A 13,558-nucleotide genomic window follows, 5' to 3' on the forward strand; every position below is an offset into this window, starting at 1 on the left:
TTCCCAAAATCATGGGAACATTACCTTCCAAAAGCTTTGACCAAAATAATTACCATCGTTCTGCTTGTTTGCATGAAGGCTGCTGGTGAAATACTGTTCCCTAGGCTGGATGACCGCAAGTTTAAACGTGGATCTCATTATCTTTCGATTTATTTAACCTATAGGAAAAACAGATTAATGGGTAAAAATTGCATTTTATTAACCAGATGTCATATTTAGCACCCATTCTCAGACAGTTTTCATATACAAAAATTTTGCTTTTGTGATTCATTGAAGGTGATAGTGTTTTCACCATAGGATTAATACAGTATTACAATGATTAATTATATATTTTTATGTTACAGAAAAAGAAACGAATAACTTATCAACGTACCCAGTACCTACACACTAGTAATAACTTACACTCAGTGTGGTGGTAAATGGAGCTGTTTATCGTAAGAGAAGTAGGCCAAGAATCATTGCTCTATCAAAGTGTTTTGCAAACCTTTCACTCTAATGGTAATTTTTTTCTTAATGAAACGTCTCCAGAGTAAATCAAGCCGATCGGCAATGTACATCTTCCTCAGAATTTTTTGCGCAATGTTACAAACGATTCTTGAGATTTCATATCCGCTTCCCCTGAATGATAAGTCTCTCATCCATATTTTAAAAAGTCATGTTAGTCTACAAATTGGCGTAAACGTTATGAGTTTTCTGCTTGCCCTATTTCTTAATTTTTCCTAATTTTATTGTTGCTAAAATCACATTTATATTATATTGTCATCTTCCCTTTTACCGTTGGGGGCCCTTTTTTCATAGTAATAGTTTTAGTATTAATTCATTTGATTTATGAATCTCATCGATATTTTAGTTTTCTGTAACAGAAAACTATTGTGCAGACTTTGTCTGTCCGTCCTCAGATCTTACAAACTGCCGAGGCTAGAGGGCTGCAAATTGGTATGTTGATCATCCACTCTCCAATCATCAAACATACCAAATTGCTGCCCTCTAGCCTCAGTAGTTTTTATTTTATTTAAGGTTAAAGTTAACCATAATCGTGCATCTGGCAACGATATAGGACATGCCACCACCTGGCCGTGGTTAAAGATTCATGGACCGCGGCTCATGCAGCATTATACCGAGACCACCGAAAGATAGATCAATTTTCGGTGGCCTTGATCATGCGTTGTAACAGAAAACTCGATTGCGCCCAAGAAACTTCGGCGCATTTTTTCTTGTTTATATAATACGTCTTCGATTCTATCCAGGATTTCTGCAAGTTTTCACATCATTCCCATTTCTAAGGTAGCCTAATGTTTGGTTTTGATGCCTTTTTCTCACTTTCTTTGTTACATCCGGGCTCCATGAGTCCATATTCCTCGAATTTTCTGTTCTTAGTTACATTTCAATGGATATAGGTCTTACATCGGTTTCATAATCACTATTCCTTTGTAGATCAAACCATCTGTCATATTTTAACTCTGGTTTACTGAATAGCTGTGTAAGGTCAACTAAAGTGATCGTGTATTTTGTTAATTATTTCGTTGGTTGTTTGGCCACCTTGTTAAATATCTCGGTTAATGTAGACTTATCTTGTGCTACATGATATAGTACAAGGAATATTCTCGTATGCATATTTAGATGTGTATTTTTGAAAACTATATTTATCTTATAACAATGTCCTACTTATTTTCTCTACATTCAGTATTTTATCTTTCATATTAAGTTATTTGTAAACAAAAATATTCCTGGGTTCCTCATTGTCTACTACTTCTACATCTGGATTATCTACTCTTTACTATTAAGATATCGGTTTTACACTTGCCACTTTCTAATAGTCAAAGAACAGATATTTTGGTCTTGAATTTATAATTTATGCGGTATAATGTTAAAATTTGATTAAAAAGATAAAATGGCTGCCATTCGAATTGGGAAGACATCCTGATATATCTTATATATATATATATATATATATATATATATATATATATATATATATATATATATATATATATATATATATATGTATGTATGTATGTATGTATGTATGTATGTATGTGTGTGTATATATATACATATATGTATACATATGCATATATATGTGTGCGTGTGTTTTTGTGTTTCTACTTTGCTTCATGGTTACGTTTGACCTCATGCTCAGTTTTCTGGAACTAATATAGAATTTCTCAAGGTGTGAGAGAATGCAGCTCTATTTTCCTCGAATTCCAAATAGTTATAAAACCTTTTCTCCATAAAAAAAACTGTCACACTACAGACATCAAGCGATGGCTCTTCCTTTTTGATGCCATATACATACTTTTTTGGTAACTATGTTTTACTGAAGGGTAAGCAACATTTACATCACAGCTCTGCCATTTAGAACTGATGAAGTTAGACATTATACACTTAGATTTTTACCACTTCGTAAAGTAAAGGCTTGGAACGAATGGCCATAAATTTGTTTAGTTTAAAAAATTTTGCACTTCCCGTTGAAGGACGTTATCTTTAAAGACACCTGTTCTTCGCAATGTTCATGATATTCTTACCTATTTCCTGTATTTTCCTAACCCCTCTACATTATACTTGTGTGATTAAAATTTTCAAGGGAAACTCTCTGGGTTCCACACCAGGCAATACAAAAATGCTTTGAAAGAATTTTGAAAGTTCAATCAGAAATCTGAAGTTATGAACTAACTCATATTTTCCTAAGTGAGCGTTGTCTCTCCTTGTAAACCACTGAAAGTTCAGTCTTAACTCTACACTTGCCAACTTACACACTTTTTCCTAAGTTTGCTTTGTCATTACCGAAAAAACTACTGGAAGTTCAATCCGAAATCTACTATTATGAACTGAATCATTTCCTAAGCTTGCAATATCTTTCCCTAAAGGCCACTGAAAGTTGAATCTGAAATCTTCTGCTGTCAACCGACTCATATTTTCCTAAGTCTGCGATGTCCTTTCCCTAAAGACCACTGAAACTTCCATGTGAAATCTGCCCTTGTCAACTAACTCAATTTTTTCCTAAGTTTGCGTTGTCTTTCCATAAAAACCACTGAAAGTTTAACCTGAAATCCATAGTTGCCAGCCGACTTATTTTTTTCTAAGCTTCCGGTGCCCTCCCCTAGAGACTACTGAAAGTTCAGTATGAAATATACAGTTGTCGACTAACTCATTTTTCCCAACTGAATTCTACAGTGATGAACTGACTCATTTTTCCCTAAATTTGCGTTGTCTCCATAAAACCTGCTGAAAGTTTAATCTGAAAACTAGTTATAAATTGACTCATTTCTTCCTGATTTTGTGTTGTCTCTCCCTAAAAATGACTAGAAGTTCAATCTAAAATCTACGGTTATGAACTGACTCGAGTTTTCCTGATTTTGCATTGTCTTTCCATTAAAACTACTGAAAGTTTGATCTGAAATCTGAAGTTATGAATTGACTCATTTTTTCCCGATATTGCGTTTTCTTTCCTTAAACTTCCACTAGAAGTCCAATCTGAAATGTAGCTGTGAACTGATTCATTCTTTATAAATTTTGCATTTTCTTTCTCTAAAAATTCCTGGAAGTTCAATCTGAATTCTGCAGTTGTGAGCTTACTTTTTTCTCCTAAAAAGCCACTGGAAGTTCTGTGTGAAATCTACAGCAATGAAATTACTAATATAATCACGTTTACGACAGCTGAACTTTATCTAGTCTTCTCAAACGAAATTTAAAAATATTTTCTCATTTGGAACATGAGTTTTGGTTACCAGAAACTACCCAAAAAACGCCAAAGTTATGGTTTTTAATCAGTCTGGGCTCAAATCCCGTCTCTAAAGTAGAACTTTTGAATTCGCATCATATCAGCTTTTAAGGACTTCTAGGCTTTTAGTGGAATATATTCGAGAATTTTTAGAAGTGAAGTCTTGTGGTTCGTATAATACATAAAATTGATGAATGCGACTGGGAGACTATACTTCAGCCTGAAAAGCATAAAATACTTACCATTATGCACCCTTGGTGAAGGCTTTATTTCACCTCTATTTAATGTATATAAGATTTTGATATATACCTGCACACACACACACACACACACACACACACACACACACACACACACACACATATATATATATATATATATATATATATATATATATATATATATATATATATATATATATATATATTATATATATATATATATATATATATATATATGTATGTATATGTATATATATATATATATATATATATATATATATATATATATATATATATATATATATATATATATATATAGATATATATATATAGTGCAGAGAGATAAAAAAATCAAAGAAATTAAAAAAATCGTACTCTCCTTCATAATATTAATGGAACAAACATTAACCTCAATCACCCAACCAATATGGGTTTGAATACCTCCAAGGAGGATTTAGTCGATGGCTCCACGGTGAGGATGGGTTTACTTTATTCCTAGTTAATATTTATCCGAAAGTGTCAAATATATATGCATGTAAAAGCTAACCAGATCTGTAACCAACGCGAGTATGGAAAGCAGAACCTTTTCATTCACTTATTTTGAGAATTGGGGGCTTTAATTGAAAGTGTTTCCAAAAATGCTGGGGAACTGCAAGTTAAGAGGCCATTTTAAAATTCATTGCCATGGTACACACTTCCATAAATCCATTGTCATCCATACGCATTACATAATACCATTCCAAATCACTGAGCCATCTTTTCATGTATGCTAATGTACCGCTTCTTCTTCGGACCTTTACATTCTTTGCCCTTTCTGCCAGTCTGACTCCATACATCTTACGCAAACAGTTCATCTCACTGGCGTCAACATTCAATATTTACAATTCACTTCAGTAAAGAAAATCAGTCCATGTACACATTTCAACTTTTACATGCACTAAAATTCTCCTTTTCTTCCAAATTTCCTGTTGAGATCCTGCCACCTTCCATTGTTCATCTAATCCATTCTCTTCTCCCCACCACCATTATCCATTACGCTTACTCTCAGATACACCTGTCAACCACTTCCCTACTTCCACCTCCCACTACTGACGTTGATTTCTCCATTTTCATGGCTTCAATCCAGCTTTGTTAACTCAGTCATTATTTACATTTGCTGTCTATTTTCTTTGTCTGTAAACACATTCAAAACTCTGTTACCAGTTTCTGGAGCCTGTCTGGACGGTCTCCTGCTAACATTATCATCTGTAAATATCAGTTAGTCAGCACTCCATTCACGAATCCGTTTCATATCCAACAACTTTGAAAAGAGCGGAGTAATAAAAACTTTAATTTGATCAAGTTAGCGTATAAATGAAATTATGAGAAACAACAGAAAGTGCATTGTGGGTTTAGACAAGGAGGTTGTGTGAGAAGTTTAAAAATAAAAGGAAAAGCATCATGTGATATACATAGACGTGGATGGTGACTACACAAGATTTTGTTCAAAAGTCGCTAACTGGCAACTACCAGGTTACATATTTATCACTGTGAATGTGAAAACACATTTATTGTACAAAAATAAGGCTAAAGTATGTTTCAGTAGAGTGAAGTCTATCATATATATATATATATATATATATATATATATATATATATATATATATATATATATATATATATATATATATATATATATATATATATATATATATATATATATATATATATATATATATATATATATATATATATATATATATATATATATATATATATATATAGACTGTAAGATAATAGTACTTACAGCAAAACTTTCGAAAAACAGGGAAGGAACATTTCTAAGACTTTCGTTCATCCAAGGCCGATGGATTCTACCAAAAAAAGTCTTTATCAAACCAAGGTTCAAATGTAAAACAAAACCCCCCCAAAAAATGAAAAAGATTTTCGTAGCATTATGATATTGTCTGAATTGCAGCCATAAAATTTTATGCAATCATAGTTGATTATTTATGCTTCAACGATGAATAAAAAAATACTATAGTATTACTGCAGTTACAACGAATCCGCCGATATCAACGGGTGGGCGTGGCCTGTATGTAACAACCAAGATTTTATTAGCTTTCTTTACTTGCTAAAAGTACATTACACTCAGCATTCACATTTCTACACTAACAATTTCTGGCGGGGAAGCATATGAAGTTATCTGCACGCTCTCGCGCTTCCATTCAACTTATGAATCAATTATGCACTAAAATCAAGCAGAAGGACTTTTAAAGAAATAATATTCTTCGTTACTTAAAGAAAAACAGTGTTGCATAGAGCTTGGCGTTAATACTAATAATCATATAAATTATTAGTTATCTTCTCCGTATAATTTAAAAAATAATCATATTTTGCTATTCAGAGAACAGTAATCTCTGAAAATAAATCCCTTAGTAAAAAAGATCCCATCTCAAAAGCCTTAGACTTTTTATCATCATTGCAACATACAGAAAGTTTGAAAAGAGCCTAAAACTAAAAACTCCAAATTTCAAAGTAATTAATTTTCAGTTCTTATTTATATTTTGATAATTTTTAACTGTTAATCCTATTAGGTCCACTGTTATATGCCCTAGAGGTTTTTACGATGGCCACTTCGAGTAGCAAGTTGGGCACACTGGCATTGGCAACAATGCCAATCTTGTCACACTGCGCTTTGAGCTCAGCAGCGTAAAAAAAATCACGTAGATTACGAATGATACAAATGCATGTAAGAGATCATGTTTATATCTACAGGAAAATAACGTTTGCTGTGAATTCACAAACTTATCGACGTGTATGACTTGGGGATAAAAAAAAAAAGGTTTAACATTACTTGGCAACGAACAGCATTTTACTTTGTGTCCGAGATTTTGGACGATACACAAAGAATCATATGGTGCCAGTTTTGAGGAAGAATGTGATATATCGCCTCAGACCCACTGGGGAAGATTAAATGTGCCCACTCACTGTTGGCAGGGTGGCAGGTGGCGAGCCACAGTCAAGCATACAGTGACATTCAGTGACTCCATGAAAATTCAGTTGCATATTTGCAGTAGCGTCGCTATGGGGGGGTGGGCGGCCCGGACCCGTCCCCCCGCCCCCCCTGCTCCCGTCAGAGGCTTCTCTCCCCCACCCGTTGAAATTCCCTTTGTAGCTAAACTTGAACCCTTTGGTGGTCAAAAGCAGATATTCTCGCCCTAGCGATCATGTCTTAGGACGGTCGAAAGCGACTTTTAACCACAACGTTTAAAAACGCCCCTTACACTGTTGTTGTAGTATAATTATCAGAGAACCCTTCTGTCAACATTGATAATAGAAATTATGCTAGTGTTGAATATAAGTTTGTGAGGAAATTTACATTGAACTCTATGATTTCAAAGAGAGGTTTACCAATACTATCATTTTCCTTCATTCACATGGATATATACATTCGAGAATAGTATATTTTACTAATTACATTGGTACATTAGTTTTGTGTAATCTTCTTTGGCCCCCCAAAAAATATCTTGACCCCACCTGTGCTCCCCCACTGATGGAATGACAGCTATGCCACTGCATATTTGGTTCCTCTATTTTTATGCTCCCTACAAAAGAGTGGACGAAGAGTTTGGTGTTTCAAATCCGAAAGGAGAAAGTGGTTTTAATTTCGGGCAGTAATGGCTGCTTAAAATATTTACATCATCTCATGCCCATCGGGGAGTAGGATGAAGTGCGTACACTCTCTTCTGATGGGGCGTGGAGAGAGTGAAACCATGATTAAAGTTGCGGTGGTATCCGACATGATTCCATATGTAGTTGCATATTTGCCTCCCCTTTATGTTCTTTAAATAAGTGGACCATTTTGACATACAAATTCAGTGGCCCAAGGATGAAATTCTCAAGGAACAGGTAGTTGTTAACATTCACATGCAAACACATATATATATATATATATATATATATATATATATATATATATATATATATATATATATGTATATATATATATATATATATATATATATATATATATATATATGTATATATATATATATATATATATATATATATCTCAGGTTGTTCATATTAATTTGTCAGTCATTGTAATGGTGCTTGCAACCGTCCAGAAGAAATTCTAGGACAGATTTATAAAAAACTGATAAATCTCCCTAATTTATCCGTAATTACATCTCAAAATACACGTAAAACAGTTTTGTTTTCATGGGTCAAATGATTTCTTCAGTTCGTTTGAATAAGATAAAACTGGCTATTTCATGATCACTTTCATTTGCCAATTAACTTAGATTTTTAATGTTTATCCACAACAAAATTATTAATCTGCTTAAACAATCTTGCAAGTTCCATCATTTAGGAAACAAATGAAGTGTGAATGATGAGAGGAGGATAACAAAATTTACCTCCATTGTCATTACCCATGGACTCAATCATTTTATAAGACCATCTCGAAATCATTATTTGAATGTTTAATAAATCTTCAACACAGTAACATTTTTGTACATTTATTGTTGCTATAAAAGTTGACAAATGACTGTAAATGAAAGAAATGTTATGACTGTGTACGCGATATTATGTAACATGTCATAGCTGCAGTGTTTAGAAGCACTTGCGGTGGACAATGCCGGGGCCAGACTTCGTCATATTCCTCCTTGGTGATCCACAAGTTCTGGAAGGTGGACAGAGAACCAAGGATGGAACCACCGATCCAGACGGAGTACTTCCTCTCAGGGGGAGCGATGATCTTGACTTTAACAGTGGATGGAGAGAGACCAGTGATTTCCTTCTGCATCCTGTCAGCAATACCAGCATACATGGTGGTACCACCAGACATGACAACGTTACCGAGAAGGTCCTTCCTGATGTCAATGTCGCACCTCATGATGGAGTTATGGACGACCTCATGAACACCAGCAGATTCCATACCAAGGAAGGAAGGCTGGAACAGAGACTCGGGAGCACGGAAACGCTCGTTGCCGATGGTGATGACCTGACCGTCAGGAAGTTCATAGGACTTGTCGATGGAGGAAGAGGCAGCAGCAGTGTTCATCTCACTCTCGAAGTCCAGGGCAATGTAGCAAAGCTTCTCCTTGATGTCACGGACGATCTCACGTTCAGCGGTGGTGGTGAAGGAGTAGCCACGCTCAGTCATGATCTTCATCAAGTAGTTGGTGATGTCACGACCAGCCAAGTCCAGACGGAGGATGGCATGGGGAAGGGCGAAACCTTCATAAACGGGAACCATGTGGGAAACACCATCACCAGAGTCGCAAACCTCACCGGTGGTACGGCCAGAGGCGTAGAGGGAGAGGACAGCCTGGATGCAAACGTAAGTGGCGGGCATGTTGAAGGACTCAAACATGATCTGGACCATCTTCTCACGGTTGGCCTTGGGGTTAAGGGGAGCCTCAGTAAGCATGGTAGGGCACTCCTCAGGGGCAACACGGAGTTCATTGTAGAAGGTGTGGTACCAGACCTTCTCCATGTCGTCCCAGTTGGTGATGATACCATGCTCGATGGGGTACTTGAGGGTGAGGATACCTCTCTTGCTCTGGGCTTCATCACCGACGTAGGCGTCCTTCTGACCCATACCGACCATCACACCCTGGTGACGGGCGCGGCCAACGATGGAGGGGAAGACAGCTCGGGGAGCGTCATCACCGGCAAAGCCAGCCTTGACAAGGCCGGAGCCATTGTCGCAGATGAGTACCGCCGCGTCTTCGTCGTCACACATGGTGCTTTGTGGCTATGGAGTCAAGAATTAACCTGCAAAACAGTAAATAGCAACGGTTATTCTCTACATGAATCTTTCTTTAAATCATGTAAGAATCTATGTATTTCTTTTGTAAAAGGCAACAAATATGGTTTTGTATACGTATGCCATAAAATAATGTGCAGGTATATATGAAAGCAAAAAAAGCAGCATGATCTTGTGTTAGCATATTTCACTTGTCACGAAATGTGATTATTGCTGTTGCGATTTCTGTCTAGATTTTGGCATCAAGTTACCCTGAAGTTTGACTTTCTCATAAAATTCTGTTTTATTGTCAGCTTGTTCTGTGAGGAACGGAAAAGCACCTTGACTTCCCAAATCTTAACCAGGTAAGATGTACAGAAATCCGAGGAAGTTTAATTGTATTTGCACCTTGTGTCTTTGAGTTGATAAAAGGGCAATTGAATTAAGCCGCGGAAGTCCCATGGGTCTTCAACATCTACCTGTGATTGGACCAACTGCAATCTAGCTTTTTCTATTTCACCTTGTCTGAATAGGTGAAATTCGCAGACTGTTAGTCATTTTATTTGTTCTGTTTCATCATTTCAGCTTCAAAATAAATTATTTTACATATAACGCAAAACGTATAAATCTAATATCATACAAGAATCTAGAGTACAAACAGTCATATTTGGTAGTTTTACATGGAACTGTATTAGTGGGGTACTGTAAATTGAATCTGAAAGCTGCCAAGGACGCAATTTTACTCAATATTCTATTGCTGTCTAATAGTTATGGCTGATTTGCGTAAAATGTCATTTGCAGAGAATATGGTCATCGGTGCAGATCCTTCAAATTAGAAAAGACAGAAAAAAAATGTACGATCTAAACAAAGTCAAAGAATATAGTTATTTATAAGTTAAAGTAAATCCAAGAGTTTCGTATTCATGTGTTGGTGAAATGTAAATTGAAAATATATATAAATCATGATTGCTTCAGGGTTTTAGTCCCTAGCTGCAACCCCATTCATTCCTGTTATTGTACCCCCATTCAAATTTTCTTTCTTCCATCTTACTTTCCACCCTCTCCTAACAATAGTTTCTTAGTGTGACTGCGAGGTTTTCCTCCTGTTACACCTTTCAAACCTTCTTTACTCCAAGTTTCCCTTTCAGCGTTGAATGACCTCATAGGTCCTAGCGCTTGGCCTTTGGCCTAAATTCTATATTCTATTCTATCCTTTTACGTTAGTCTTTTCTGTTTTTGCAGGGATTGTCTGCTCTTGTTAAAGACAAATATGAAAATTATTTCTCAAGCAACCTATACGTAAAACATTTATTCTAAGCTCTCTCTGTCCTACACACATACACGCACACACACATACACACACACACACGCACACTCACACACGCGCACACACACACATACACACACGATCCTTGTCATTTATCCCATTTTCGCACTTTAAACGTTATGAAGAATACTGAAAAACTGTAATTTTCAAGTGACTTCAAATACTTGTTGATCTCACTACACAAGCTCCATACATCACAACACAAGTTACCACACGTTCAGATTTCTCTGTATTGTATGCTAAAGACCCCACTTCACCATCACTCCATACACCAGTACATCCTGAATACATAGCGCGCAACATAATGCAAAGAACAGATGATGACTTGCCAGCACGGGTTATTGCTCCCTGAACAGCCCCTTGCTACTCACCTCCTTCGTGTGCCCTGAGCCTAGGTAGACTAAAGTCCGTATCTTTCCCCCTCGTCTTTATATACATGACCGCAGGTCTTAATCCTATCAAAGAGCAAATTATTGTGTGGGCGCCAAAACGTTGTGTCCAAGGTATAACACGCCTTATCGCCTCGACACATAGGAAGGTGAAACATGCGGGCAGACGTCATTCCCTCCTCGGACACCTGCCCGGGTACCGGTAAGCATCGACGGGGAAATCTCCTCCCCCGCACCTGAGATTGTACGGGATATCTGGAGCTTTACCTGGGACTGTTCTCTCTGCAATCATCAGGTTGGCTCGTCATTAGACTAATATCTCTACAGGCACTGACCTCGTTCTGGATCGCCGTTTTGCAATGAGTGGAGTCACGTGAAAGTAACGAATTTCACTTCGATATTCATTACACGGACAGTTTTCGCAGTCCGCCCATACGTTATGACGAACAGGACGAATGGGCACTTTTCTTTTTCGCTGAATTTTCTCTTTCCTCTAAATCTAGTTTCAGTTTCTCTTTGCTTTATGATATCTCCCAAATATCTACATTTATCTTTCATTATCTCGAGTCGCGTAGAATTTATTTCTGAGACCCTTCACACAATGTGATAAAATGTAACACTTTTAAGCTTCCCTGTGTTATCTTACTCCGATAAGAAAGGATAGCCATCATGCACAGATGTACAGTAAACGCATTAAAACGTGCGTATTCAAAACTAAACGCACAGACCCGCGTATATTTGTGCAGTATAAAAAATGTCGCAACCTAATCACTGCATTATAATTTGTAAAAATGCCATACTGATATCCGTGCAGAGAAATACTGTATATATATGAGGTTTTATTTACCATCATTCACCTTGCAAATTATTGGGTTGCCTTTTGATAGGTCTGTGACCCCGGAACGGTAGCGATCATCTTATTCCTGCGTAATAATGCTTGTAAAATAGCAGGCAGTATCAATCCATGATTAATTTAAATACAAGGCATGCTCATCGGCGATTAGGAAAATCTTAGAAATCTGGTATTTAAGGCAGTTGGTTATTTAAATAACAATTTAGTACTTTATAAATACTGTATATGAATTATTAGTTGTACGGGACGTTTGATAGAGCTTAGTAGTTTATAGGTATTGATGTGGTGGAGAGAAAAATGACAAAATTCTGACAGATCATTAACGAATACTATGCGTGATTCATAGCGTGAAAACAAATGCCTTTGAGTAAAAAAAGGCTATCTAGTTAACCCTGGAGCGTTCTTTTGAGCTGAGTCTAGAGGTTGTATAAGAAATAGGGGCCAGCGGAATAGACAGACAGAAATAGAGCGAGGTTATCGTTGCCAGACGCTCAGCTGAGCGTAACAAATCCATGCATCCCCAAACAAGGATCACCATTACAGTGCTCCCAGGTTGTCGTGATAGAGAGGGGCCAACCATAAAATTGTTGGTCTCCTGCCGATTCCGTTTTTATTGCCCTTTACATCTGGAGCCGTTCCAAAGCACTCGTTAATAGAATTGCTGTCATTTATTTTCTAGCCTTTTTACCTGTGCATGTGGGTTTTTTCACCTTGTATGCAAAAAAGAGTCAATCAGTCATATACACGTATACAAAAACACAAGACATGGATAATCCGACTGAGTGGCGGAATGGCCGGCCAGAGCAGGGATTAAGTGGTGCTAACATTTCCCACGCCTAAATTATAGGATTACTATTTCTGGGGGTATTGAAATAGCTCAGATGGTTTGGATACCTGAGGCTTCTTTCGTTTGCTTTTTCAATTTAAAATCTGTAAACGAGTTAGCTTGCTGCCATGTCCATGGTAAGATATGCGGCGTATTTCCGTAAAAACGTGGTAGAATTAATTTGAAAAGTCAAATAAGGATAGAAAAACTATTGCAGCTTTTCTTTGTTTGCTGACACTAGGTACAGACGAACGTTTGATAGAAATATTTTACGTGCATGAACTGAGGAAATTATATGATTGTGCCCAAATGCTTCAGACCTGTGTTTTTGCTTGTGGCTCGAAAAATATAGTGTAGGAATATCACACAGAAGACTATCTTTGTGAATAACAGAAATATCTGTCCCCTAATATACTGTCCTCTGCTGACTGTACAAAGATTTGAAGAAGACAGTTTTCCATTTCTTCTAATATGGCATTACTTTTTC

The 13,558-nt window shown here is 36.6% G+C and overlaps 1 pseudogene; it reads right to left on the bottom strand.

The window, feature by feature from the left end:
* Positions 1-8,428: 8,428 nt before the first annotated feature.
* LOC136850071 (actin-2, muscle-specific-like) lies at positions 8,429-11,520 on the bottom strand (annotated as a pseudogene).
* Positions 11,521-13,558: the final 2,038 nt, after the last annotated feature.

Source organism: Macrobrachium rosenbergii, chromosome 21 (genome assembly GCF_040412425.1).
Source record: "Macrobrachium rosenbergii isolate ZJJX-2024 chromosome 21, ASM4041242v1, whole genome shotgun sequence".
Lineage (NCBI taxonomy): Eukaryota > Metazoa > Arthropoda > Malacostraca > Decapoda > Palaemonidae > Macrobrachium > Macrobrachium rosenbergii.